The following is a 27,271-nucleotide window of genomic DNA, read 5'->3' on the forward strand; positions in this document are numbered from 1 at the left end:
GCAAGGGATTGTGTATGTGTGTGTGCATGGGTGCACATGTGTGCCTGCCTTCAACATTATGGGTAGTTTACAACTCTGCTTTATCCTTTACCTCTTGCCCATGCAGAGCATCAATGTCAACCAGAAGTACAAGATTTGAACCTACTCCGTTTCTCCTATGTATACCCCTTGAGATGTGTGTGGCTTCCTTGTTCCCCAGGAATATTTCAGAGCTTTTCAAAGCCTTCTGTGAACATATTATTTCCCAGATTTTCCTTTTAAATTTTTTGGCTAACCTCTTGTTTGTCACAACTGGTAACACTGCCTCAGTAGCTGCAGTGTTAAACAATTTCTGCTCATTGTTTTTGACAAACACCCCGGAGATAGGGCTTTTCTTACTGAGCTATTTCTGAATTAGATCAAATGAATGTGTCTTTTCAAAGGACCAGCCTGACAGGTTAAATTAGGATAATTCTCTGAGAATGAGTCTTTCTGAGACATTCCAAACCCGTTTGGCTTCAAAAAATGACTTGTAGGCTGCTCTTTTTACAAACAACATGGTCTGAAACTGCTGGTTTTCAAGGCTACTGCAGAGAAAGTTGAAACATCACAAAACTCACCATTCTTAATGAGATTTAGCCATTTTTTTCCCTTAAACACCCACTTCTGGGTTGTTGTAGCCTTTGGTTAATTTCAGAGTTCCGAAAAAGTTGATTTTGACAATTCCTCCAGTGTTATCATTGCTTTTATGAAGGAGTAGATTTTTGAAATCTAAATTCTGCCATTCTGAAACTCCTTCTGACCAGTGTTGCTAGAATTTTAATATTGGGTTTGTCTGTACGTATGTTATTTTTGGAGAACCTTTATAATGTCTTTTGAGCCACTGTATTATGCCTTAGAGAAGAAACATTGAACTTGCAACTAAGCATAAGATGCTATGAAATATAAAAACCAGAGTAAATATTTCATCCCTGGGTACACAATGACCTTGGAATTAATATTATTAATATACTCTTCTGGTAAATATTGGAGTTTTCTGAGGGAAAAATTCTGTATCAACATTAGTCCAAGGAAATACCTTAAAGAATGGTTGATATTGGGGAATAAACTTATACAGAAGTCGGCAAGACTATCATATTAGGCTGCTCATCTCCTCCCTTGAGATGATAACTATTTACCTGGTCAACAATTGCCTTAAGATTACCCACACTGGGTTAAGAGAACTTAACCTTGAGAATACTATTTGGGATTATTTCTTCCCAACTCATGATATTTTCTTCTATGTGAAGAGGTGTCTATTCATGTAACACACCTGGCCCTTTTTAAACCAATTTTCTAATCATTACACCTGAGAAGATGAGAAACCTAGCTGAGTATTGGGTTTGGAAGGAGAAACTGCATATCAGCCCATACTCATTTTTTAAAAATCTTTCCCTTCAGGGATATATCTGCCTATAAGAATCAAGATCTGCTTTGCTACTCCAAGCTGTGAGTGTTATTAGAGAGCCATTCCTTGGGGAAGCCCTTCAGTAGTGAATAAGTGGTTGCCTAAGTATTACTTGCTTCTGTATTAATAAATTTAGTTTCTAAAATTTAGATCCTAAATTATATTCTTGAATATCACTGTTAATTGTCAGTTGGTTCAGAACTTGCACAAGGAGGTGGACAGTTTTTACTGGACCACCTCAAAGTCCTTCGTGTATCTTTTTTAAAAAAAATATATGTTAGAGTCTGTAGTCAATATAAAAATAAAAATGCATGCGACAACCAACCAAAATTATCAGTGGTCATAAAAAATTACAACAATCAAGGAAATCTTCTGTTCACAAAGATCCAAGCTTGAGAACAAATTCTGCATCCTGCTAGTTACATGACTTGAAGAGTTCATACAAACTCTCCAAGTCTCCAGTTACCTCACCGTTCACATAAGAATGTAGTAACACTGACTGTCACATCTGGGAGCTGTTAAAATGAGATAATGTTTCTAAAACTGGGTTTGAAATTTTAAAAGTACAAAACAAAAGCATATTAGCCCTGAGAGTTGGCAGATAGAATATCTCTGGTTAGAAATGAATGGAGTGGAGAGTACTCACCAAAAACATTGATTATGCATGAACCAAGGATATGAAATGGGAATGGTCAATCTAGGTAAATTGGAAGAGAAGCATAGGTCTTAAGGGATATTTGTCACGTTGAAACTTCAGTTCTTTGTTTTAATGTCTCTTTTCCCCACTAGACTATGAACAAAAATATCTTATTTATCTTTATTTTCCCAGAGCCTGGAACAGAGTACACACTCAATAAATTTGGCTTAATTGAATTGACTGACTGAAGGTAGATAATCAGGCTAATGAATGCATGCCAGACCCTCTTTACCTGCAGATTAAACCAGGTAGAGAAGCAATCATGAAAGAGACTAGAGATAATGCTAAGCTTCAAGAAGACAGATAGGAGGAGAAGAATTTGTCCTGTGCTTTCATGCCATCTGTATCCTGATCTTAAGTTATTTCAATTACCTATTATATTATAGATACTCTACCAGGTACTGAAGATTCAGAGAAGATTAAAAGACATCTTTTGACCTTAAGAAGCTTAGATTCTTATGATATAAAAAAATTGTCTTAAATGCGGTATCTGAAATACGCACAAGAACACACTTTGCTGAGCACCTTTTGTGCGCCGTGCACTGTACAGGATTTTTCAAGGATTATCTCTTTAAATTCACACATCAAGTCCATACGATTGGTAGTTAATACTCTATTTGACAGATAAGGAAACTGAGTCTTAAAGAAATTAATTTTCTTAGGGTGTAGAATTTTGGAAAAGGCTTAGCTAACATAGTAGGTTGGTTGGACTCCTGTTGAGTGCTTCTTGTGCTGTGCACTGTTTTCCATGAAGAACTCATGAAGTGATCAGGGACACAGATGAAATTGGAAACATATAGGTCAATAAGCTCAATGATAAGAAAGAATAATGATTATATGTGATCATTTTCAAGAAAATGTACATTTATAAACAGGATCATGGAGAAATGTCTATATATAGAATAACTGTGGATATGTTTGAGCTACAGATATTTTTTTGATGAGGCCCCGTAAACCATTACATATGTACTCAGGCTCTATCATAGATCAGTCCTCTGTGAGGCAGTAGTGATAAAGAGCATGGGGGAAGATCACATTTCTCCTTACATATGCTGTAGAGGTGGCTTATTAATCCCTCTTGGAAAATACTGGTTGTCAGAGAACAGTACCACTGGCAAGAAAAGTCATTTTCCTGAGCCCTGATAGAAAGGATCTCTTCCTGGACTTCCTATGATGATAGCTGCCCCATGATGTGGCTAGTCCATGGGGTTAAAGGACCATGGCCATCATATCACATGATTTCTGCTTCTGGATTTTACTGGACATCAGAATTGCCTAAGTACAGAATCTGCGGCCCCCTTCCCCAGAACCTCTTCTGAGAAGTAACACATCAAGCACATCTCTAGGCACACGAAGTGGCCAAGGAGCAGCTATTTTCGGAGTATGTGAGCTTGGACGAATAGACTGTGGTATCATTGCATGAACCTGAGCCCCATGCAGTTCATGAAGAGAAAGAGAAGGCGGCAGTTGAGCCAGGAGCTAAGTGCTAGCTATCCTTAGTTTACCTAAAAAAAGACATTGAGATTTCTAATTATAATCTTGGCCTAATTATTTTGAAAATATATATGTAAAATACATTAAGGGTAAAATAGGAGGGAAGATTACATTAAGAGGAACGTTTTATTAGCTTGATACTTTATCTATATCCATATCTGTATCTGTATCTATATCTATATCTATTTGCACACTTGTTCCATGCTGTCCTATTAATGGCCGGAGCAGAACTGTTGGAGAGAATTCTGTTGAGTCCACTAAGGAATTCTTGTCATGAACCCCAGAATCTGAACTAGTGAGCCATTGTATTGAAATGTTAAGTGCCTGAAGGAGGGTTTTCTTAATTCTTCCCTCCCTCTAGCACTTGAAATTTAAAGTTACAGGAGACCAGAATTTCTTGTAAGTTAGGTTGTACCATTTTACTTCAAAATTCTAAATTACTCTTTCCTCTGATTAATTTTTAATATGTTATTTACTTGAAAATTAAGTACAGCATAATGTAGTTGCCAAGAAGTAGGCCAAGGGAATGAGTGAAGAGTAGATTTCCTGTTAACACTTCTGCATGATATATGGCATGGAAAAGTAATCAATTTTGATTGGAGATATTGTCTCCAGGGAAGCTAATAAAAATGAGCTTTCTTTCCTTCTTGTAGCAATATTATTGAAGCTACTGAAATTGGGGTCGTAAAGGGTTGATAGTTATTCTTTGGAGACTTTCTCTTCATTACATCTCTAACTCTACGTATCTTTTCTAAATGCGTACTTGCTACATTGCTTCACAAGACATGTCTTTAAAAGAATTTGAGAGTCTTTTGGGTTTTTGTTTTTTTTGTTTTCTCATTATGTATCACAGGCAGGAATATATCAAAACTCAAGGATTTACTGTAGCATAATTTGTGACTAATGCTCAACAGTTACCAGTATTGGTGCTAAAACATTGTCTAAATATGAAAATCATAACATCTAACATTTTATAAAAATGAGCAGAAATGAGCTCCTAGGTACATTGGCCCCAGATATCTGTCTTGGCTGGTGATTATCCATTAGGGAGGGTCTCCACATTTCATCTTGTATTTCTATGTAGACTTGTTTGTCATCAGCTTTCTGGCATATTCTACAAAAAAGAGTCTTTCTCTGATTCTTTAGCATCACGTGTCTTCAAGTTTTCTTTATTTCGTGAGACCTTCGATACAAAGCTTTGTCTGAAATATTTAAAGGCCCTAGGCTTAGTCTGTCACTAGTGCGCTCAGTGTTTTGAGGCCAGTTGTCTCGCTTCAATGAACCCTTGGTCTCCAATATCTAAAAGCAGGAAATCATATATTATCTTTTATGTCCCAGCGAGATAGACATATCTGAAACCGATATGTTTTTCTCTCTAGATGAAATAACATATCCTGAGATGAATGTATACCTACACATACTTCGAGAGTGTATTTTAAGAATGTTTCTGTTATATAATTTTAAAACACCTACAGCTAAATTTGGAGTGCATTGTTGTTTTTACCTGTCATTTGAAGAAACTAAGATCATAGAGTAAATGTTCTCCAGATCACTCAGCTCATAAGAGGCGGAGCAGACCTTGATATCAGATTTTCAAATTCTTAAAGCCAGTACTTTTTTCCTATCTTAGTAGTTTCCATTTTATCTGTACATGTCATATGTCATAATTTTGCAAATGTCTTAGTGTATTACCTTAATTGCTGGATCTTGTAGCACAAATGTTATAGATTATAAATCGTACACTGATTTTCAATATGCTTAGAAATATTGCATTGGCGTCGCTATGGCCTACTCCTTACCTTATTCTGACACACCTTGGATATTTATATCAGTCTAGAGCTATGGTCCTAGTTTGATGAAGGTGGGAACATATTTTTACATTTAGGCTGAATTTATAAAGGAAACACTTTTCAGATGACCATAAAGTTAGGAGACAAGGCAAGTAAATTTCCTACTGGTGTTAGGCATCTCAGTTAATGATAAACTGTTACTGTCATCTGATAGAGCACTGGCCCTTCCTTATCTTGAGCCCTTCAAGGCCCTCTTCATTTTTTCCAGTATCCAAACTCTTCCATTTATTCCTCAATACTTTCTTACACTACTTAGTTCACAGCTTTTCTTTATTGAAATCTCTTAAATACTTCCAGTTATACCCACAAGAAAACTCAAAGCCCTCACCATGCTCCACCCACGTAAGACTTCTTGATGTTCTTTTCATTCCTGCTACACATTGAATTGACTCATGCCTTCGTGCCTCTACACTTGCATTTCCTCATGCCTAGAGTACCCTATAATCAGGATTTCATGTGTTTAGCTTCTTCCTGTCATGTACGCTCTTTTCAGGGAGCTCTTCTCAACCACTCAATCCAAAGTAAAGTGATTCACTATCACTCCTATTGCATAACTTTCTTTTATACTGGTTATTTGTTTACTTGTGCCTTGTAGTCTCCTGCCTCCTCCTCCTCTCAAGAATTTGAGCCTCACGATAGATGAGACTTATCTCATTCACGGTTATGTTTTCTATATCTGGAAAAACTTGCTAAATAGTTCATGATCACTAACATTTGTTGAGTGAGTTAGTTTAGGCAGATGTTTGGCCTTGTTTCTGTTCATAAGCACACACACACACACACACACACACACACACACACACTACACAGTTACACATCCCTTTACCCATCCTGACCAAGAGACAAATAACACTGGAGGTAGAAACCATAGGAAGATATGATCTCTAAATTCATCTTACCACTCTCCTCAAGGAAAAGGCATTTCTCTCATTGTGACTGATGGGAGACATTCTTTTGTTTTGCTTTCGTTGTGTGGTGTGTCCAGTGCTGATTTTACAGATATTGCCTTAATAATCCCACCTTTATGATAAAGCATAAATCTCAAGGACAAATAAGGCAAACCCCCCCCCACACAAAATCATACTAATCATAAGCATGTTCACAAGCATATAGTAGAGGGGAAAACCCCAAGGAATTACCATTAAGAGTAGGTGAAATCAAAATCATAGGAAACATTTCTCCAGAAAAACATATCTGAGGAAAGGGTGATAATGGAGATTAAACAATCCCACTAATAAAATGAAAGAAGAAACATGAAATCTATAATTATACTAAATACTGAAGACATCAAAGAGTTTTCAAAAGGCATTATCAATTAAAAATCAAAAACATGCTTAAAATATGGAAACTATTTATCTTGCCCAATCAGGATGAATGTAAAAGGGATAAAATAATATATGTGGTCATAAAATTGAAAAGAATGCCTGCATCCTCTGCAGGACTAACATCATGACCTAGTATACCAAGAGGGCCTGAAATAATTAAAGGAATCATGTTAAATCTCTAACTGATGCTGGATAGAGATACTAGGGTTATATCAATATTTAGGACAGTTTGAGATTAACCTTCTTTAAAATATATATTATACATCAATGTTCCTTTTTTAAAAAAGGGATGTCCACTTATTCATACTTATTTCAACCAATTATTTAAAAAATAATTCAACCATGTATTGACTATTTTTCAAGCACCCAATTATGCCCATGAAATATGTAGAATAATGAGAGTATTAGAAATAAACAGGACTATGACAAGAAGCACCCCCCAAGAAGCCTCAACGTTATTAGAGAAGCAAAGGAAAGCATAGAATGAGAAGTCAATGGAGGGATTGGAAGGTGGGACAGTAGACGCAAGACTTTGCAGGAAAGAAGGATTAGTTAAAAGCAGTGGTGTAGGGTCGCCTGGGTGGCTCAGTCGTTAAGCGTCTGCCTTCAGCCCAAGGCCTGATCCCAGGGTCTTAGGATTGAGCCCTGCATAGGGCTCCCTGCTCTGCTGGGAGTCTGCTTCTTTCTCTCCCACTCCCCCTGCTTGTGTTCCCTTCTCACTGGCTGTCTCTCTCTCTGTCAAATAAATAAATAAAATCTTAAAAAAAAAAAAAAAAAGCAGTGGTACACATATTTTGCATTTGTAGCACACTTTTAAATATGAGATATTTTCTAGTAGCCCACTTAAAGTAATTAAAAATCTCATAAAACATTATATGAGAGAATAATAAACACAACATAATCAGCATCACACTATACCAGTGTCCCAAATTGTCTATACAGGTATCCACGGTTATTGCACTGTTGAATCAGTGATCCTCCAGTGTCAGATTGCTCTTCGGACTGAATTATTTACTGCCCCGACCAAGCTTTCTTATACACGCCCACGGTGGTTATTATTGATCCCAGGAAACAAGGATTTGTCTTTGGTGCTGGTTTGGCATTTCATTTCCCACCTCTGCTTTCTAGCAAATCACATGCCTGCTCTACCCCACACTGGTAGACCTCCCCCACTAAACAGTTTCTCCAACAGGCCTCTTCATAACAGCAAGTATTTTTAGTTGTATCAAAATACATTTTTTAAATGGATCATAATTTGGCCACATATCTGTACAATATTTGCTGCTCCCTGATGAAGAAACACTATACTATATATAATGCACACTGAGAAGTTCGGTTTATGGAAATCTGTAAGAAGCTGAGTGGGCGAAGTTCACTTAAGAGTATGTATAAAGTTGGATGGTAGGAGTTTGAAGGGGAATGAAAAGGGATCCGATTGTAAAGTGTCTTGAACACCCCGCTAAGAAAATTAAATTCTTTTTACTAAGCAATGGGAAATACAGTCGAGCAAGGAATCAATCTACCCAAGCTGTGCTTGAGGAAGCATATACAGTATACAGCCATACAAATATACAGTATGGGCCAGGGTGAAATGGGGAGATCAGAGACAAAGTGCCCTGTTAGAATGTTGTCCTGAGAGCAAGTACTATTAGCTTAAGTAGAAGAAAGAGCTGAGGGAACACAATGAAAGGGAATGCCTATGAAAGTTGAAACAAACTAGATCCAAAACGACCTAGGATGTAGAAAGTTTACAATACAGACTGTGTTTCGTCACATTTGTTATGGTAATGAAGTGTGAGATGACATCACTGTCATCATTATCATCCCAACGTTTGGATTTTGTCTAAACGTTGTCTAAATTATAACTAAGGTTGAGTATTTCAATAAATTATTGCCAAGAATATTTTTTTCCATTACTATAATCTTCAGGGTAAGTTATTAGGTACTCTGTGTACTGGGAGCTGCTAATCTTTAAGACTGCCTATGCACAAGCTATTGTAGAATCCAGAAAACTGAAAGTTAATGGCATTGTTTCCTCTGCTTGATGTGATTTAATGGTAATCAATGTCACTTACCAACTCATTAAAAAGCCTTTCTCACAGCTCATCGAAAACTAAAACCTGGGGGAGTTGAACTTTTCCAGTCAATTAAAAGACAAAGGTACCCAACGTTTTTTCCAAATACAATTTAAAATGAGTACATCAAATCATAGTTAAGTGAAATATTTACTAGTATTTGAAAACTCTGCTTTAATTTGACATCCGGTCTTACAAAAAGACTTAATCTAAAAAAAGAAAAAAATATATATAAATTGAAGACTATTGCTCAAAAAATAAATTTTCAGTACTTTTAACTTAAACCGAGAAATTTAGAGTAGCCCTGCAAAGTTCACCTTCTAAACTGCAAAAACATCCTCTTCTCATTCCTCAGGGCATTGTCAGTTTGATCTTTGAAGTGGAGAGGCAGAACTGAAAGATTATGAGTATATATTTAAAGACTTGTATAATTACCTATTGTTGATAAAAGCAACCATAACACAAAAGAAAAGAAAAACAAAATCTAAATTAAATGTCAAGTAATTCACCAAGTTAACTTTTTTATTGGGTTGGCTTTGTTTTCTGGTTTGTTTCTGTAACTCGTATTACTGTACAACCCATCATATTTTCTTGGAAATATGATCTTAATTAGAGGGAGCATTTGTGAGATTTGTGGGGAAATTAAATAAAACTTACTTTTTCCTTCCCCTGAGTCTTCAGGAACTTTTTCCAGAGGAAAAACAATTTTTCAAAGGAGTGAAATAAAGGGATTGAGAGCGCTGTAACTCAGCGGCTCTGTGTCTACCTGAAGACTCCCCATTGCTTCCAAGTGAGCAGAACTACTGGAGATGAAATAGAAAGGGGATTTATTTCCTGTATTGAAAGAATATACAGTTCAAAAGCCAGTTTTACTGAAGCAAATCTTCTTGCTTTATTTGTAGGAAAGCTTCAATTGCTGGCACTCACAGAAAATTTTTCATGTCTCACCAAAAAAAAAACCAAAAAACAAAAAACAACAATAAAACAGTGTTTCTAAAAATAACATTTAATTCAATGTCATGGAAAAATTTTCAGTTATAGGTTTTTCTTCTACTTCTAGCCAACAAAATTTTAAAGTAAGTATATGGAAGAATCCATTAGAGTAATTGTGTTGCTGTAATTATATGTTAGGACCGTGTATTGGAACATTAACTTATAATAATTACCTTCTTGGCAAATGTAAACACACTTTTTAAAAAAGATTTCTGAGTGGTAACTCACCTTTTCTCCTGGTATCTCAAGAAAGAACTAGTCTTTTAGCCTAAACTGTTTTTTAGAAAATGGGAAAACACATAAATATTTTTAAAGTCATCACTTTTCTTATTTATGTTACAATATAAGTTGTATAAAAATCTTCTGACAGTTTGCAATTAAATACGGGCTACTAGAATAATTTGTACACATTTCTTTTTTAATCTTTTCTGGTAATTAGGATAAAAACAAATGGCCCCCCAAAGAGAAGACATGCCTATTTCCACTTACACAATCACATTCACAACTGATATATGCTACAGAGCTGATTAGAGAAAGATCCTTAAAAATCTATTCATTTGTGATAAACACTAGGATTCTTCTCTAGGGCATTCAGAGGAAGTATGGCCTTGCTTACACCTTGATTCCATACTGCTAGCTTTCAGAACTGTGAGGGAAAATTTCTGTTGTGTTCAGTCTCCTAGTTTATGGTCATTTTTACAGTGGCCCTCGGAAACCTACGCGGATTTTGGTATCAGAAGTTGGATGGCTCTCTAACAAATACCTAAAAATGTGGAAGTAGCATTGGAATTGGGTACTGAGTAGAAAGACTAGAAGAATTTTGAGGTGCATGATTGAAAAATCATAGAATGCCTTGAGGAAAAAGTTTATAGAAATGTGTTAAGGCAATTCTGATGAAGGAACAGAAGAAAGTAGAAAGTAAGATAGAGAAATCTTCCATTGTCTTAAAGAATTACGTATATCATTATTAACAGGGTGTTGACATAAATATGAGCACTAAAGGTGTTTCTAGTCAGGGCTCATAAGGAAAGAAGAAATTCGTTACTGGACATTGGATGGCAGGGGATCCTTGCTATAAAGTGTCAGAAAACTTGGCTGCATTGAGTCCTAGTGTTATGTGGAAGGTATAACTTGTAAATGATAAACTTGGTGTTTAGCTAAGGAGATTCCCACCAAGTTCTGGCAGGTGTGGCCTAGTTTCTTATTAAGTTTATAGCAAAATGCAAGAGGAAAGAGATAAATTGAGGAAGGAACTTTTAAGCAAAAATGAACCAGTACTTGGAGATTTGGGAAATGTTCAGCCTATTCAGATAGAGTGTTCTGGAAACATGTCTATCCAATGTTGTGGCTTAATAAACTTTTGCTGAAGAGACGATGTATGTGACACATGGATCTAATCATCCATCTCAGGAGAAGCCGGGAATAGAGATGGGTTATTTAAGGGTAAAATCTGTAGAGAACCTTCTTGTGTACTGGCTCACAGTGTCTGCATACATGGAAGACTGACAGATTTTTGAGAATGTTATATCATTAGAACACTGCCAGCTTGGGCCAGAGACAGGATGAAATGAGGAAAGGCTGTTGAACTCTGGGATTCTATAAGCAGGAAACAAGTTGATAAAACTATTCAGGGTAGTAGCATGTACTCCCTTTCAAGAAAAAGGAAAAATGACTTTGAGGGAAGAGGCAGAGGCCTGGTAGGCAGGCCTAGAGGCATGGGATGATAGGAGCTCTGTAGGCAGAGAAGATGAGCTATTGAGGCCTCATTGCACCAAGATGACAGAGCCTCCATAAACTCAGGGGTGGATTGAACCATAGAAAATTAGTCTCAGGGCTTGAAACCTAATGGAAGTTACCCTGTTGGATTCCAAATTTGTTTTAGATCAGTGGCTCCTTTATTTTTTTGTTTTCTTCCACTCAGAATATAAATGTCTATCCTTATGCCTGCCCCACAATTGTACTTGGGAATCAGACCATTTCTTTCACGGGTTCTGAGAGGGTGACAAATTTTTGTCCCAGGAATGATCATACCCAGAATCTCACCCATAGATGACTTAGATTATTTAGATAATAAAAGCTTGAAAATTTTTGATTTGATATGTTTATGAGATTTTGGATTTAGAGTTAATATTCAAATGCATTAAGACTTTTGGGATATTGGGATTGGGTGAATGTATTTTGTGGGATGTGGATGGATGTGAATTTTTGGTGGCCACAAGGTGGACTCTCCTGGCTTAAATAGCATCACTTCAAAATTCATGTCTACCCAGAATCTCAAACTGTGAACTTATTTGGAAATAGGGTCTTTGCAGATTTAATTAGTTACGGTAAAGTCAAACTGTGTTAAAGTGACTCTAAATTCACCCATGATTGGTGTCCTTATAACAAGAGGAAAATCAGATGCAGAGACACAGATGCATAGGGAGAATGCAGCCATTTTGAAGACAGAGGCACAAATTAGAGTTATGCTGTCCCAGGCTAAGAAATGCCTCAAACCACCAAAAACTGGAAGGGACAAAGAAGGAGTATTCTTTAAAGGCTTTGGAGAGAGTATGCCCTCTTCAACATCTTCATTTCGGACTTACATTCCAGAACTGTGAGAAAATAAATTTCTGTTTTTTAAACCGCCAAGTCCGTGATAATTTGTTATAACAGTCCTAGCCAACCAATGCCATAGAGAATAGGTCAGGGAGGGCTTCATAGAAGAGGCAATATTTGAATTGGCTTTTGAAGGATAAATACGTGTTTTATAGGCAGAAAAGAATAAGATGTGTGAGGTAAGAAATGGATGCCTAAATTAAAAACAAAGAGAGAGGTTTAATTTGTAAAGCAAATGGTGGCTTCGGGAGTTCTCCAAGAATAACACAAACAGAACAACGTGTCAAAACTGTCGAATTTATAAAACTTAATTCCATTGGGGCAAATTTGTCATAGAACCCCTCGAAATATGGCCTTGGTTTGTTTGAACTTTTTAAGAAACTGCCAAACTGTTTTCCAAAGTGATGATACAACTTTAACAGTTCCACAGTTGTACTGGAACGTCGGAGTTCCAATTTTTCCACGTCCTTGACAATGGGTGGTATGGTCCATCTCTTTAATTTTAGCCATATTAGTGGAGGTTAGTGGTATCTTACTGTGATACTTATTTGCATTTCTAGTGGCTAATGATGTCTAGCATCTTTTTAATCTTGGATCCTTAGAAACAAAATAAAGTAAGTTAAATCCAAAGATAAGAATTTGACCTCATTAGAAGTAAAAGGATAAAAATAAATGTTCCTACTTATCATGCCCATCTTTTACAAATCACTGCATTTTTTTTCTTTGAATCCCTCCACTCTTCTGGATCTAAACTGCCTCTAGAGTTTAGCACAAACAAAGTGAAGGGACCAGTGAATATTTCTCCAGTTGAGGAATTGCTCTCATTGGTACACTTGACTTGTCAGTTTGGACCCTTTCTGGTAGGTTATATTTTGGATTACATCTTGATTACATGTTAGATTTAGATTACATCAGAGATGTAGACATTGGGAAATTATTCTGAAGTATATTGGTGTTGCAGCTTTTTCAGGATTAGGCAATGCTGTAGCCCCCTACCATCTGTATTAACAATACTGTCATTCTCTAGTATGGATTTGAGTAGAACCACTAAGTGATTATCTTGGCTTTTTTTTTTTTCATTCAGTTTCTGTAGTTTTGATTGGCAAATGCATGAGGGATTTCAGTGCTATCGCTTTGTGGCTAGGTATGGGAATCACTTGGAATATATAATAACATACTAAGTAAATGATATTAGGAGGCTCTGTTAAAGAAAATAACAGTGATTTCAACTTCTGAAGACTACTGTAGGATTTAATGAAATAATACAAAGAAAAGTACCTGGTCATGGCATTTCCAATATATGAAGCACCTTTTTTCTTTACCATCCCATTTTCATTGCATAAAGTCCAAGAGATTCTCAAATTATGTTTTTGTGGCTTGATATTGAAAATCTTATAATAAAGAAAGAGTGATGCAGAAAGAGTAGATCTGTATTGCTTTCTATTGTAAACACAACTCAGATTAGAATAAGGTAAATTTTGATAGATTTCTGTTATCCTCTTAACACCACTGCAGTTCAGTCATAGGGGCTAAGTGTCAATTCCAAAGAACTTCCTGGAAGGTCAAATCAATCAAAGTGCTTGGTGTTCATCCACTTTTTTGACTCAATATATATGATACCATGAACAAAATAAATGAAAAGAAATACTGATCTAGTTTCTTGATTGCTGAAGAAGTTGTAGCTCTGTATTTCTTAATTTATGTACACTCTTAAAGGTCAGCCACAACACTATGTATGAAAGAATGAATACACACACTAAAACGATCAGTGGTTAATTAAAAGTCAAAGAGATGAGAAATTTGAATTTTTACTTTCTATTTTACTGCATGGAGGGTTCTCATCTTTTAATAAGTGGTTGGGACGAATGCTTTTTGATGCTGGTTGATGAAGGCATTGAAAGAGAGAATGAACTTTATTTGAGCAAAACATTTCAAATGGAAATACCTCATATTGTTTCCCCACAGGTAATTTTTACTTACAAAGAGCTCTGTAAAAATGTATTTTTCCAATTTTAATTATATGACCATTAAGAAGAATGGTTTTCTTTTGCAGGCAGCTAAGAGAATTTCCAGTGCTTTAATGTGTTTGGAGAACCCAAGACAAGTTATTATTTTATTTTTAATTCAAGCTTGGCTTAGATTTAGTCCTCTAGGAGACATACTGGAAGACATTTGGTTTTGAAAAAATAATAAGAATAACAATATTAAGGTTTTATGTTATCCACTAATTGTTTTTTTTCCCCATCCCCTAACGTCTGAAAATACCTCTTGGTGAATTTTCCAAATGTTTGCAGGTGCCGAACACATCAACTTTGCACCTGCAGATTTACATGAATGTGCTTCCAGTAAGCTTCATGCTGAACAGTATATGGTAAATGCAATAAAAACAGATGGACCTAGGGACAGCTGGAGTCTGAAAAGAAAAATGAAAATAACAAAAACAACAGCAACAAAAATCTGGCAAATATATCAATGTAGTTATCTGTCATTGAGTTAGGGGGTGCGGTAGGTGTTTTCAGCATAAAATCACAGCAGTTGAATTACAGCTGGGACACGAGTTGCACAGGCTCCTCAAATCAATAACCCAACTAAAGAAACACAGAATAATGATGTGTAATCCCAGGTGCCTCTACAATAAACTAGGCACAATTCTCCCAGGGCTTTAAACTCCACCATTCATCTTGCCTTCTCTAAAGTCATTATGTGTTGTTTATCCTTTCATCAAGTTCTATAGATTCTTCCTTCAACTCGATTCTCTAATTATAGAAGCTACCCATTCCCATAGCCATCAATTAGTCTCCTCATTATTTCAAATTGGAGGGATTACAAAGATTTCCTGCCTCTAATAAAGCAAGATGGTATAATAGAGACCATGCATGATTGTTTTTAATATAGTTCCGATAGTAACTCTATCACTTCCTTGTTTATCCTTTCCAAACCTTAATTACGTGATATAAAAATAAGACCAATAATCCCTTGCTCCTAGAATCCAAAGGATAAGACAAATGAAGTCTAAGTTGTACAGCTAGTAATGCACTAAACTATGAGCCAAAGAATCCACCCTAGAACCTGGGACTTCATGAAGGTTCCTTCCTATTTCTGACTCAAATTCAAGGTTGATCTCACAAAAATTTTCTATATCTTATTTCCTTTGAGGGTTGAATAAAAGTCAAATGTATTAAATATTGATTACTGCTGTAATAACATATATTGTAGTTATCTTGCATAACTTCTTCCAGTCCATTCACCATCATTCCGTAAATTTTATCTGCCCTGGGGCAGGAGGAAGAAAAAGTGTCAAGACCATTTAAAAAGATACCGTGATGGTTCAGACAATAGATACTGTAATGATCATTTGAACTAAAGTGGATATGCTGAAGAATGCTCAAATTTCAGACATTTCGAACATTGAAAAGAGAACTCATGTAGTTTGCGAGGATATCCAAAGGAAAGGAGAATGTGAGGGAAGGGGAAGATTCCAAGATGATTCCTAGATTTCTTGTTTAGAGGAACAAAATAGAAGGCCAAGTGATTTAGGAGTTTCAAAAACCTAGGAGAACAAATTTAGAGGACAGATACATATCAAATCTAGAAGGAAATGAAGAAACAATGTTTTCATCTACCATTGCATGTTTTTAAATAGCTATGTGAATTTTCTGGATTTTAATGAGGATGTGTGTCTTTTATATTAATATTAACAATTCATTGTTTTTTATGCTATCCACAAAAACTGACTTTAAACACAAAGATAAAATAGATTATATATAAATAATAAAAAATACAATGAAAATCCTAATCAAAAGAAATCTTGAGGGACTGTACTAATAACAAAGTTAGGCTTTGGAATGATAAATATTACTTGGGGGCTGAAAAGGAATACTTCATGTTAATAAAAAGGGCCAATTCATCAAGAGGACATAGCAATTCTAAATGTGTACAAGCTGAGGAGCTGTGTTTCAAACTATATGAAAAAATCAAAATATATGAAAAGAGAACAAGAAAATCCACATTGATAGTATGAGATCTCATCATTCCTCTTTCAGTAATAAAAATAATAATTACATTAGAAATCAATAATCATATAGTACATTTGAACAACACAAGAAAACAATATAATGTCTATAGAACACTTTAGCTGCCGGTCACAGAATGCACACCCTTCTCTAGTGCACATGGAATATTCACCCAAATAGACCATATCCTGGGCCATAAAAGTACGACTTAACAATTTTAAAAGGATTAAAATCATAGAGATTACATTATCTGAACATAATGGAATCAAACAATGAATCAATAGCAGAAAGATGACCGAAAAAATTGAAATATTTTGAAATTGAACAGCATTTTTTAATAAGACATATGTTAGAGAAAAAAATCACAAAGAAAATTAGACAGTATTTTGAACTAAATGAAAATAAAAACACATCCAGTTAAATTTGTGGTATTGGGCTAAAGCAGTGTTTACAGGGAAATTTATAACAGTGTTTACATTAAAACAGAAAAAAAAAGGACTAAATGATGTAAGCGTCTATCTTAGGAAACTAGTAAAATTCAGTAAATTAAATTCAAAGTAAGCAGAAGGAAGAAAGTAATAAACATGAGAGCAGACATCAATAAAAGAGAAAACAGAAAAAAACAATGAGGAAAATCAATGGAATGGTTGGTAAGGGCGTGGCGACTGATTGCAAAAGGATATAAGTGATGGGAATATTCTTAATCTTGATGGTGGTGTTAGTTAAATGACCACATACTTTGGTCAAAGCTCATCAAACAGTATCCTAAAAATGGATAAACCTTGTACATTAGAAAAGTTTCTTTTTAAAAATTAGTTACATTCCGAATACAAGGGCTTTATTATTTATATGTATTTTAACATATGCTCACATTCAATGGCTGGGCTTTTCACTTTCTTATAATATTTGTAATAAGCTTTTTATATTAGAATAGCTTTAGATTTATAGAAAAGTTGCCAAGAGAGCTGCCGTACACCCCCACACCCTGTTTCCCCTATTGTTAATATATCAGTATGGTACATTTGGCACAACTAATGAACTAATGTTGATACATTGTCATTAATCATACCCCACACTTCATTCATATTTCCTTAGTTTTTACCTCATGTTCTTTTCCTATTCCAAAATCCCATCCTGGATCCCATAGTACATTTAGCTGTCATGTTTGCTTACCCTTCTCTTGACCAGAATGTTTCTCAGACCTTGATTTTGATGACCTTGGCAATTTTGAGGAATTAATTATTTTGTAGGATACGCCACAGCTGAGATTTGCCCCATTTTGTCTTATGATTAGGCTGGGATTATGTGTGGTTTTTGGAGGAAGACCATAGAGGTCAACTTCCACTTTCATTACAACACATTAAGAGTATATACTCTTGGCTCATCATCTGGCTAAAGGAATATTTGTTAGGCTTCTTCACTGTAGAGTTGTTCTCCCTCCCCACCCCCCTTTTCATGTTGTACTTTCTGGAAGGAAGTCACTATGAGCAGCACACATTTAAGGAGTAGAGAATTATGCTCAAATCCTTGAAAGTAGAGTATATGCATACATATTTTATTTTATTTTTTTTGTTTTTTTTTTGTTTTTTTTTAATAATGATTTTTTATTATATTATGTTAGTCACCATACAGTACATCCCCGGTTTCCGATGTAAGGCTCGATGATTCATTAGTTGTGTATAACACCCAGTGCACCATGCAATATGTGCCCTCCTTACTACCCATCACCGGTCTATCCCATTCCCCCACCCCCCTCCCCTCTGTAGCCCTCAGTTTGTTTCTCATAGTCCATAGTCTCTCATGAGAGACTATGCATACATATTTTAGAGTTCTTCTCTACAGGAGATATGTTTCTTCTGCCCCCCATACTATGGCCTGATGTTTCTGTTCCCCCAAAATGCATGTTGAATTCTTAATATCCAACGGGATGGTATTAGGAAGTAGCACCTTTAGGAAATGCTTAGGTCATGAGGATGGAACACTTATGAATAGGATTAGTATTCTTATAAAAGATCCCACAGAGCTCCCTAGCTCCTTTCACTATGTGAAGACACAGTGAAAAGATAGCTGTTATATTCATGCAAAGCAACACTGAACTGTAATGAAAAAATGATCAAAATATTCAGAATTTAAGGAAAGCCCACATACTTTATGATTCCATTTACATAAAGTTCAAAGATAAGCAAAATTTATATATTGTGTTAGAAATCAGGAGAGTGTTTTCTTTGGGGTGGAAAAGGAGGATAGTGTTTGGGAAGAGCCTTGTCTATCTTTTTGGATGTTGGCAACAGTTTATTTCTTGACCTTGGTGGTATTTACATGAGTGTGTTTAGGTCTATGATAATGAATAGACCTATGGATCTAAACAACTGTAGAAGTAAGGGAAATAAAGAATTAAAAGATCTATAAGCAAGGTGGTATATCTTTCTGTCACTGAATAGCATGGAATTTGCCCCATCTGCAAATTGAAAAAATGTTACTTGGAATAAAGATGAATTTAGGGCTTTGCAAGACAAAGGCAGACTCTTTTAGAGGTTAAGATGTGCTGCAGAGAAAAGGGTCAGGAGTTAAAACAAACAACGTGTATAATCTGATTTGAAGTGTGGCTGTGATAAGGACCTAAAAGGAGTGCTACATTCCTCCCTTTAGAATAATTCCTAAATACAAAGAACAGCAATAAAAACCATAATTACAAAGATTTTTTCTTTGTATATCCTTATTTCATGTGCATTAATAACCATTTAATTTATAAGGACTAATGATATTTTGATGAACACCAAAGCAATTACTGATTAATCTAGTTATTACAGAGTGCTTCAGCTTGAGGTACTGTTTTGCAATGCTGGCATTAGCACAATCCATCTGGCTCTTACATTTATGCATATTTAGACAGAAGTACATGGAATGTTGTATGCTGAACACTAATAATGTATTTAACAAATGTATTATGACCAAAAGAAATGTTTTCCCTTACTTGTTAAAAACCTATCTCTTAGCAAATAGGTTAATTTTTTTAGTCCTTCCTGAATTCACATGAGTTTGAGTTTACTGTTGCTGTGAGTTTCAGATCTGTGCAGCAGTTTTATTTATTTAGGAATATAACATAAGTTCCTCTTTCCAATTTTTACTACCTATGGCCTGAGCATGAGGACTATGTACTTAAACTGTCAGTTGGAAATTATTCTAAACTGCATTAGTAATCCCTGACTTGATTTAGTAGTACAGAGCAAAAAAATTTCTTCTGATAACCGCTGAAGTGTGTATATGATTGCTTGTCCCATAAAGCAAATAGTACTTTTGCCATTTTTTTCTAATTTTTCTAAATTTTGTCATTTTAATGTGAATAGCACTAATAAACATACAGGTTCTTCTAATCTCTTATCAGCAATAGCATCCATAAAGTAGAACTATGTAATTAAGAAGGATAAACAGTATGGCGCTTCCTCAAAAAAATTTTAAATAAAATTACAATATGATACAGCAATCCCACATTGGGGTATTTATCCATAAGAATTAAGGTCAAAATCTAGAAGAGCTATTTATACTCCTATGTTCTTTGCAGCATTTTTACAATAGTCAAGATGTGAAAACCTCAATATCCATTGATCAATGAATGAAGAAAATGTAATATATACATACAAGGGAATATTAGCCAAAAAATAAAAAAGGAAATTCTGCCATATGCTACAACGTGGATGAAACCTGACACACTATGCTAAGTGAAAGAAGCCAGTCTCAGAAGGACAAATACTACATGATTGTACTTTCATGAGTTATTTCAAATAGTCAAACTCATAGAAGAAGACAGTAGAATGCCAGGGGCTAGGATGGGGGGATTGGGGAGTTGCTGTTCAATGGGACTAACTGTTGTTCAACACTGTGATTAGAATTAGCAATACTGTACACTTAAAAATTTGTTAAAAGCTTAGATCTCATGTTAAGTATTCTCAGTACAATAAAAAATGATAAATTAAAAATTTAATGTACATAAATTTCTGACCCTGAAAGCAAAGGACTAAGGGCAACATTTATAAATGTAGTATTGATTGTATGTATAAAAAAACACTTACAGCCCACGTCCAATCACTGTCTCTAGATACAACCCTGTCACTGGAACTAAATACCGAGTCATTGGGACCAACATGTTTTTATTTTTAGTTACTTTTTTTATAGCCAATTTTTGTTTGGATTACAAGATGATGTTGCAGAAATTTATCTCTGGATAATGTATGCATATTTTCTAAAATTAGGAATTCTTAAGAAATTCTAGGCTAAATTAATTAAATTTCTATAACTTTTCTAAATGTATCTAATTACTCAACTCCTTGGATCAAAATGATTGGCTATTTTTGTTACATCACTGATTAACTTTAGATTTCACAAAATAGAGTGAATTTCAAATCTGTAACAGGCATTCTGTTATATGATTTCACATAAAAAGAAGCAAGAGGGAATATACCTGGTTATTAAGCATATTAATAACTAAATAAACTCAACTTGATTGGTAAAAATTTTTATTTAAAAAGCTAATGAATCTGGAAAGTGATTACATTTTCCACCTTGCATGGTGGTGGGGGTCAGGTATGAAATTAAGCCCTATGTTTGCAACCATGTGACACTGGACTAGCAGTTTAGTTTTGTTGTTGATGATTGCTTTGTTGTAAAATGGAGATAATAGCCACCTCATTGAGTTGTTGTGAGTTGCTCAGAAAGAAACACATCAAAGACATTGCATCCGTGTGGTGCAGGGTTTATAAAGTGCAAATTTTTGTTGCCTGCAATGATATATCAGAGACGAAGCACATTATTCTCTTGCCTATTCTCTCATGCTGCCCATGGTCAACTTGGTAGCCAGACAAGGGAGCAAGGGAAAAGAAAAGTGGAGAGAGATTGGGGCTGTCCCTAAATAAAGATTTAGAGGTTATTTTCTGTGATTGTGGGTAACCATCGGTTGTGGTTCTGGGGATGTGGAGTGGATGAAAGACACTTTTCAGTACGTATTTCTGTGTATTGTTTCATTGTACGATATCCATATTTCTATTATAACGAATGTGTGTGTGATTTTCCTAATCACAAAAAGGGATAATCTGCCATTTCCTTTAGAGTATCACTGCTTTTTAGAGTATCACTAAAAATGGGAAGGAATCTGTGAGATGCCATTTGTGGTACTGAAATTTGGTTCAATTTTGTCTGGGATACAGTGTGAGCTCCTCAATGCATTTTTATCTATTGTCCTAATAATTCTTAAAGAAATATATCATAATAAAAAATACAGAAGGAAAACAAATCCATATGAGTACTAACACCATTTTTAGGGTGTTGAGAGTTTAGCTAAGCTACTCCTTGGCATTGCAACCTTGGCATCTGTTTTGTTTGGTCAGCAACCTCCAGGGAGCCTTAAACTGACACTAACTCCCTTGTGCAAGTGCACACTCTAGATAACAGCCCTCGGAATTAGAAGGAGTTGTAAGTTCTAGAACTGACTTCCCCAGTTGCCCTTCTGAGGAAGTCTCCCCAGCAACTTGGGCCTTCCCTTTATGTGCCCCTTAGTTAAGACCTCCCCACCAAGGGTTTACCCAAACCCCACTTTTTTGGTTTGAATTGATCAATTGGGCCTTCACTGAAAACTCCAAAGCATTCTACCTACAGACCCTAAAAAGGGCATGTGCCCCAACTCCTGTGGCTTTTTCTGCCTACTCCGTGCCTTCACCTCTCTGTGTGACCCTTCAAGACATGTGTAATACTTCCTCCAGCACCTGTGAGTAATAAATCTATTTCAGTTTCTCTCGTGGTCTTGTGTTGAACCACAGCTTTCCCTCCTGCACCCCAGGGCTCTATTTAACAAATATTAATTTAAGAAAGTCATAACATAGGGTTACTCAATGATAAAACTGGAAATAAACTAAATGACCAATGATAGGAATATGATTAATTAAACCATGCTTTATTCACTAGATGGAATATTACGCACTCATTAAAATATATATTTTTAAAAAACATTGTGATGATATACCAAAAATTTTTAAATGATAAATAGGTAATTATAACATAAAACTTCATGTACATAATACATAAACTCTGTAAAATATTCATGAAAGACACGACCAAATGCATAGTGATCATTTTCGGTTGATGAGATTATGTTTTTTCTCCTGTTTATTTATAAATTTATTTCCAAAATATTGCATAATAAATATGCTTTTATAAGTACATAAAATATTTAGACGTTAAATGAAAGAGTTGTAATCTAACATAAGAGATAAATGAATACGGTCTAATCAAATATGTTTTATCAAAGCCCAAGAAAATAATGCCAAGCACCAGTAAAAGTAAAATATAATGACAGCTATTAACATTATTTGCACGTGTATTAGATTATAGACAATGTACTAAGAAATTTACATGTATTATCTAAATTTTGACAACCATCCTATGACATAGTACTATGCTCCCCTTCATTTAACATTTTGGGAAGATGAAGCAATTTATGAATAAGAAAATTGCTCAGCTAACAAGCATAAAAGTCAAGTTTCAAACTCAGGAAATCTGGCTCCAATAAGTTAAACCCTAATAGAATAAAATAAGCAGTGCTTGTGCTTAATATATTCCAGTATTCCCAATCATTTTTCTTACGAATAATAACAATAAAAAACCACTAGCATTATTTTAACCGTCAGGGCTTTAGTCAGAGAAATAAAGATTTATACACACGCACATGCATATGTACAAACATACACATACACACGAATATAACCATAATGATTAATTTCAATGACTTTCTAAATGCCCTTTGTGAATAATTTACAATGAATGACTTATTTGTTCCATAAAAAGATATGCAATTTGTTAATTAAACCTGACTTTATTTTTATGACTTCTATTTTAAGGGTGAATATCTGCCATATACTTTGTGATAATCAAGTCATTCAGAACCTAAAGATGGTGACATAAGAAATGTAAGGGTGAAATAAAATAAAACAGAAAGATTCATATATATTCAAGCATCCATTCTAGACAACTGAGTCTAGACACACAAGAATTATTATGTTAAGTCTCCAGTTCCTTTCTTAATTTACCTAATGTGTTTTGTAAGGACCTTACATCACTAAATTCTCAGACAATCCTACTCCATTCTAGACATGAATTTTTGCCAAAAAGTGGTGAAACCATTTGAAATTTCCATTATTTTAAAGAAAGTTCCAGTTTTAATTAAAGGTATTAATGTCACATGAAAGAGCTTTCCTTTAATAAACAATTCATTACCACTTAACCTGGAGTCTTACTCAGAATACGAGCGTTTCTAGATACAATTGCCTTTAAAATGCTCTAATGAATCAGGGGGGTTTACCAGAATTCTAGTAGTAGCTAATTCTCAACTATTAAATCTATCACCTGTCCTTTGTTCAAAAAGCAATATGGGGGCGCCTGGGTGGCACAGCGGTTAAGCGTCTGCCTTCGGCTCAGGGCGTGATCCCGGCGTTACGGGATCGAGCCCCACGTCAGGCTCCTCTACTATGAGCCTGCTTCTTCCTCTCCCACTCCCCCTGCTTGTGTTCCCTCTCTCGCTGGCTGTCTCTCTCTCTGTCAAATAAATAAATAAAATCTTAAAACAAAAACAAAAACAAAAACAAAAACAAAAACCAAAAAGCAATATGGTACTGATAAAAGAAGGTTATGTGTATATTTTATGTCAGTAAACACCTACAGTGAGATAGAGCAGGGTGTGGGGTGGAGATTAAGAATCACATGTTAGCTCCTCTCTGGAGTCATTCTTTAACTGTTTTTCAAGAATCTAGTGGTTTTACTTCATTCACTGAAATAGTTATTGCCTAATGGGGCTCTAGGGGACTGAAAGAGTTAATGAAACTTCCAAGTGACCCAGAATCAGCAAACAATGTATTACTAATTGAAAGATTCTAACAAACTACACATTCCCCAAACAGTAACCTTTACAGAAATTTTACTTCCAGTCAATACTGAAACAGATATCAACTTCCTGAGCAAAGCAGTCATGCCTATTCAAACAAAAATACTTACTATTCAGTTAGACCAACCTTGCAGCAAATTCCGCTAAACTTTTGATCCTAGGAAAAACAAACCTTGTAGAAAAGTTTCTAAAGCATCTAATCCACCATATGTTTTCTTTCTGATATTAACTATGTTAATGTCGCACCATCTATGCCGCCAGGTGATACATTGTTTAAAGATTTTGTTTATTTATTTGAGAGCGAGAAAGCATGAGCAGGGAGAGGGGCAGAGGAAGATGCAGGCTTCCCCCTGCGCAGAGAGCCTCATGCAGGGCTTGATCCCAGGATCCTGGATCATGACTGGAGCCTAAAGCAGATGTTTAAGCAACTGAGCCCCACCAAATGATACTTTTTCAACTTTTGCTCCACTTTATAATGCTAGGGATATACAGCAACACAAAAATGTCTCTTTGCAAAGAAATGAAGAAACTCTAAAGTCAAATTCTTGAGTTTTATGATCTTGAAAAGTAGTTTAATTATTCCAGACCCTGTTTTGTCATTTTTATAATAGCGTGGTTATTTCTGTGTCCTTTTCTAGCATTACTATTCAATGATTCTTACTGAGTTTGTGTGTGTGTGCAATGCATTCGTTTTCTAGATCTTATTTTCACAAGTTCAACATTCTCTTGGTTATTAACAAAATTGTTCTAAGTGATAATCTCCCACAATTAAGTATCACCTCATGCCACACAGAGGCAGCATTGGTCACCTTGCTTGCAGCAGTATGGTAGGAATTATTTTTCTTTGTTGAGGCATGGTATACTTCTGTTCAAAACTCTTTCTGTGCATCTACTTTGAACACAGCACTCCAGGAAATGACAACGAGACAGCATATACACTTAAAGCATGCAATCCAACCATAATATTGGATCAGAGAGTCAGGAAAAAGCAGGTAAACATTTACATAATACCAAGTAGCGGGGAAGAAAGACGTATATAATGTACCCAACAATGGCATTATAACGATACAGACATGAACTGGAATTCTGATTTGCTATCCTAATTGTGTGAATTTAGAAAAATAATTAATTTCATTTATTCTTGGTTTTGTCTGTTAGAAAAGATAGAGGATAAGTGAGTTGTATGTTTTTATGTTAGGACTAAATGGGGTAATATATAAAAAGTGTTGGCATATAACAGGGGTTTTGTTGGTGATTTTCCTGATTTTCCCCACTAGAATCTCCTCTTTCTCATCTTAGTCAATGGCAATGACATTCTTTCAGTTACTCAGCGCAGACCTGGACTTACTAGTGACTCCCGTGTTTGTCACACACACCACATCTCATGCCCACAGAAAACTGGTTTGTTCCACTTTCTCTGTACTGGTCTCTATTACAGTTACCCTGGCCTGAGGCTCCCACATCTCTTATCTTGTCCTCCTTTCTATACAGTTGATTTTCAAAACAACCACCAGAGTGACATTTGAAAAATCTAAATCTGATCAAGTCATTCTCTTGCTTAAATCATTGGACCATCTTCTCAACCCACTTGGGTTGAAAATCAGAGCTCTTAAAATGGTTTATAATGTCCTGAATGATTAGACTTTCACCCTCAATATCCCCTACCTTTGCTCTGGCCCCATTATCTACCACTTTATCTTCCTGCATCTTGTTACAGCCAACATGACCATATTTCTGAACATTTTAAGCAAAGCTCTGCCTCAGGATCTTTGCTCTTACCTCCTCATCTGCTTCAAAGATTTTTACCTGATAATGGTATGGCTTGCTTCTTTCAGGTACCAACTTAAAAATGCCACTCTATTAGAGAGCTCTTTTCTGATCATTTATACTAGTCACATGTCCTATGATCACATTTTCTTTACTTGGCCGTAATTGTCTCCATTGTCCCACCTGACACCATCCCACCACAGCTGGTTTATGTTCTGTCTTTTCTACATATAATAAAACTTCCATGAAGGCAAGGTATTTTGTCTGTTTTGCTTTCTCCTGTATCTAGGAATCAAATGAATGTCTTATGGAGGATAGGCACATGATGAATATTTCTTGGAAGAATAAGTAAGTGAATAGATCATATGGTAGAATGTATGTTTGCAACGAGAGGAAGAATCTGGAACAAAAGAACTCAGAAGAGAAAGTAATTATCTTTGCAAAATATATTCAAGAGAATCCAGATTTTAGAAGAACTGGTCCATCAGTGAAACACACACACACACACACACACACACACACACACACACACATGCACGCATATTGAAATAATATCTCCTTCCTAAACACTAGGCAGAGGCCATCACAAAGATGCTCAATAACCATTTGTTGAATGGATGGGTGAAGTAAAAGATAAATGCACATGGATGGATGGATGGATGGATGGATGGATGGATGGATGGACAAATGGATCAATGATAAATAGAATAAAGGAAATAAACTAAAATATTCTTGAGTCTAAAATAAGTGAAGAAGAATATGGAGGCATACTAGGTACATTATATCACATGAATAAAAACATCACCATTAGATAGTCATGGACACCGTAAGGATACTGTTCTTCCCACTGGCAGAAATTTATGATAAAAAGCAATTTCGCATAGTAGAAAAGGTACAGGTGTGGGAGCTAAGCCAAACTGACTTTAATTCACAGGTCTGCAACTTTGTATCTGAATAACTATAAGTACATTTCTTTACCTATCCAGGCCTCAGTGATCTCATCTACAAACATACAGGTACTTATGTTATTTTGTTGTCATAGGTCTTGCTATAATGCATGAAAGGTGCTGAGATATAATAGGTGCTCATAAAGAGTAACTAGTATG

The 27,271-nt window shown here is 35.5% G+C and overlaps 1 pseudogene; it reads left to right on the plus strand.

Annotated features, from left to right (window-relative positions):
- LOC130544689 (profilin-1-like) overlaps nucleotides 1-27,271 on the plus strand; it is a 146,039-nt pseudogene that overhangs the window by 105,967 nt on the left and 12,801 nt on the right.

The sequence above is a fragment of the Ursus arctos genome, unplaced genomic scaffold (assembly GCF_023065955.2).
Source record: "Ursus arctos isolate Adak ecotype North America unplaced genomic scaffold, UrsArc2.0 scaffold_23, whole genome shotgun sequence".
Taxonomy (NCBI): domain Eukaryota; kingdom Metazoa; phylum Chordata; class Mammalia; order Carnivora; family Ursidae; genus Ursus; species Ursus arctos.